The sequence below is a fragment of the Sinocyclocheilus rhinocerous genome, unplaced genomic scaffold (genome assembly GCF_001515625.1).
Source record: "Sinocyclocheilus rhinocerous isolate Xijiao unplaced genomic scaffold, SAMN03320098_v1.1 scaffold430, whole genome shotgun sequence".
NCBI lineage: Eukaryota > Metazoa > Chordata > Actinopteri > Cypriniformes > Cyprinidae > Sinocyclocheilus > Sinocyclocheilus rhinocerous.
In genome coordinates, this window is record NW_015668442.1 from 595,633 (window position 1) to 599,711 (window position 4,079).

Below are 4,079 nucleotides of genomic sequence, written 5' to 3' on the forward strand. Positions count from 1 at the left end.
GATTATGAAGAATGATTTGTTGATCTTGTTTTCCCTTTAATACATAGCCTACCTTCCGCAATATATTTTTCAATTACTTTCAAAAAGTGGTAGGGACAATATCGACCCTGGCAAAAAGTGGTGGGGACATGTCCCACCCGTCCCACCCGTAAATTACGCCTATGGTTGTAGTCCAAACGAGTCATTCGTTGTAGTTTTTGAAAAGTGATTTCTGTTAAATAAAATATCTCCTTTTGAAGTGGACTTTGAGCTTTGTAACTTTGCAGATCTTTTTTATGCCCAAACAGCAACATTACAGACTAACTAAAGTTGAAAAAGGGAAAAAGCATAATAGCACCCCTTTAAGTGAATATATTTAATTAAAATATTTAAGTAGACAAATTCAACAAAAAAAGTCATATAAATAGTTGCCTTGATTTTCTTGAAGTTGTCTGAAGAGCTCATTTTTTATAATACAGTGTGTGTCTGTGAGCCACACTGGCATGTCTCCAGCTATTGTCTCTGGGCCCTGTACCACCCTGTGGGAATGCCACTGTGGTCAGGGCCATGGTCGGGAAGAATTTGAAGGTTTCAAAAAGGGCAAACAAAGGCATTTTTCTGCCTAAAAATGGCACATTCCACTCTCCAGGCAGAGAAAAACCAGATGGAGTTCTTTGAAGACCAACATTTCTGCCAGTTACTCATGGAGAAAGACAAGCCATTTTTTGGGTCAACCAAAAACATTATGTGGTCACAGCCCCCCACCTCCATTTACACCCATCCTTGCTGGATAAGAGTGGAAGCTATTCGGTTTGGTGCCAAACTCACTGTACGCCTGGAAGTCACTGGTGACATCATAGACTTAGATGGTGGAAAAACCGAAGCGTGCGAGTGCGGACACCGCAGTTGGCTTGCGGATAGAGAATGAATGCCGATGTTAGTCTTAATTACTCTTTTACAAGCCATATTTACCCTGCTCTATAAACAAGCATCATGTTTACCTCACTGGCGCCTTCCCATAATGCCATGTTCCATCCATGTCTGCCATTACAACGAAACCAAATAAGGCGGCTCTTTAAAAAGGCGGCAAAGTTAGCGTTGCAGTAGGTAGCAGTACAAAAATAAGGTCAAATACATATTCTACGCAAATGTTGTTTGCAATCATGTGGTCCCATAGTAATAATTAATGAGTTACTGTGGCGGTGATAACATACCTCTGGACTCTGAACCTTCAAATGACTGTGCCAATAAAAAATTATTTCCCCTTGGATACCAAAGTATTCCCAATGGAAGACGTCTATGCATATTTGATTGTGCACCCAATAAGAAAAGATAGAAAATTATAAGAATTTAAAAAAGTGTGGGTTTTAGTCTTAATTCTTAAAATATGTTTATGTCTGTTAAAATATGTATAACATTCAATAGATAGACCTCCTAAAAATTTAAATCCTCTCATCATTTACTCATGTCGTTCCAAACCTTAAAATATTTTTAAGAATGTTGATAACCAAACAATTTTGGTTCCCATTGACATCCATTATATTTTTGTTCATATAAGTCAGTGGGAACTAAAACTGTTCGGTTACCAACATTCTTCAAAATATCTTCTTTTAAGACTTACTTTCTACTGCAGAACATAAAAGAAGATATTTTGAAGAAAGTTGGTAACCATACAGTTTTGGTTCCCATTGACTTACATTGTATTTTGGTCCATATAATGGAAGTCAATGGGAACCAAAAGTGTTTGGGTAACAGAATTTTTCAAAATGTCTATTTTTTGGGGGGTTCTGCAGTAGAAACTAAGTCTTAGAAGAAGATATTTTGAAGAATGTTGGATGACAAAACACTGACTTTTAATTGGACAAAAAACTACAATGGAAGTCAATGGGAATCAAAACTGTTTCGTTACCAGTATTCTTCAAAATATTTCTATTATGTCTTGCAGAAGAAAGTTAGTCCTACAGGTTTGGAATGATATGGGGGTGAGTAAATGATACAAGAATTTTCATTTTGGGTGGACTATGCCTTCAAATTACCAAAACTAAAAACAGAAAAATTAGGCTTGCTATAGTTTATACTTTGAGCCTAATAAATTACAACCTTCAAAAAGACTTCATAAGGACCTGTAATGTCTTTCACTCCTAGAGTCCTTCACTGAGTTCCTGGATAGTTCTTGTAGCATTCATCTGCAAGACAGTGCAACTAATTTATTAACACTCAGGAGAGGGACAGAAAAATAATTTCCAAAACCTCATGAATCAATGCAGATCCAGTGGTTGAAGTTACGGTAAGGTCTATAAATCCTGCCCGTAGTGGAAAGTGCTCTTCTATTCATCAGTTCGACAACTGTGGCTCCATGAATCTTACTCAGAAACAGCGAGTGTCCACAAAACTGCATCCCTCAAATTTATGTGCACCAGCAATGAGCGCCACAATTCCCTTCAGGTCAACTACAGTTTCAGAGCAGTCACTATTTTGGTGGATTGAATCTCAAAGACCAATGTTTTCAAACACTAAAGCTGATTAACTGATCTGATCCTCACTCTTTGTTCTTTCAAGGGAATATCAAGGTCATCAGTGGTGCAAAACAAGTTATATTTACATATAAGTATTAATTTAAGACATATTACTCTTAAAAAGGTACTGTGGTAGTACATTGATGATATCAGATGGGAATACCATAGTAAGCGTAATGGTATTTTAGTCAAGTTTTTTTCACATTGTTTTAAAGCAACTTTATAATTTCTTATTGTCCACATTTAGCAGTGTAGAGCTGGGTGTAGGATTGTTTTAGGATAGAAAGTACACTGTACTTTAATTTGGTGATCATTTAATATGGTGTATTTAAATGTACAATGGTATGATTGGTATCACAGTGCTGTTTGTAAGTACTGGAGAGGAAATCTGGGAATGAGAAAAGACACTAGGGACATAGAAGTGTGGGCAAATTTCATCTTAATACTGGTGAGAAATAGAGAGAGATATGGTGTGTGTGTGAGAACTGCCTGTATTCCGAACAAAAATAACTTGTCATGCTGCCTTTGTCGCCGAGCCCCTGGGGTGCCATACATACACACATACACACACACACACACACACACACACACAGTCCAGTGAAACTGTCATTGTTTTATAGAAAATGTTAACTGAACTACTTTGAGCCTGTTCCAAAGTTACTGTACTGTAGCGGAAGTGAACAGCATGAAATCAGTGCTGTTTTAACAAGCTTTTCAAACCAGAGGTCCATAGAATATATATATATATATATATATATATATATAGTCCATTATATATACATATATATAAGAAATTAATGACTAGTGAATACGTAAGTTTTAGTAAAAAATATGAATAAAAAATTCAAATATAGAAAAAAAAAAGAAAAAAAAAAAGTAACTAAATGATTAAATAAATAAAATTTACATAAAAAATGAACATGAAATAAATAAATTGAACTTGATCATCTGTAAATACATCAAATGCACCAAACATATCTCAGGGTTTCCACTGAAACTAATAGATCAGGAAACAATAACAAGGAAACAATAACAATTCCCTATAGATGTTATTAAAAACATAATATTATTATTCAGCTTGTAAAACTGAAGAATTCTGCTCTTTTCCTATTCTACAGTAAGTAGTTGAGATCTTACCGTGGTGTTGAAGAGTCCAGCTGATCTGGCCCTGTGCACAGTGTGTAAAGTCTGTCTGTGGTGTTACTGCAGTTTTTCCCATGAAGCACATCACACGGAGCTGATCCTCCCACTGGGCGAGACATTTGCACTCTCAGCCCGCCCACATCTGACACGCCAAACATCCAGACCTTCAGCCGCTTTGAGCTGATTCTTCAGCCAATGTCCAACATGGAAATTTTATGGAAAAACTCCCACACACTCTTAAAGCAACACTTAGACACAGAGACAACATTTGACAGGATTTTTGCAGGTTTCATGAAGGTCAATTTAAGACCCTTTTAAAACCAAGTAAAGATATCTTAGGAATAAATTGAATGAAACAATGCGTTAATATGGTCTCTACTTGTAAATGTCTTGTATTAGCAACAATTCAAAGTATGAACAGATCCCCATTACTTTAACTTA

General features: G+C 36.1%; 1 protein-coding gene across 2 annotated transcripts in view; it reads right to left on the reverse strand.

Annotated features, from left to right (window-relative positions):
- Positions 1–3,796, reverse strand: part of LOC107734040 (four and a half LIM domains protein 3-like) — a 30,514-nt gene extending 26,718 nt beyond the window's left edge. Inside the window, exons 1-2 of one of the 2 annotated variants that reach the window (XM_016545907.1) lie at positions 3,633–3,796; positions 3,007–3,034 (exon numbers count right to left, since the gene is read on the reverse strand). The gene's annotated coding sequence lies outside the window, so the exon portion shown is untranslated. The remainder of the gene's footprint in view (positions 1–3,006; positions 3,035–3,632) is intronic. The other variant, XM_016545906.1, reaches the window with a different exon arrangement.
- Positions 3,797–4,079: the final 283 nt, after the last annotated feature.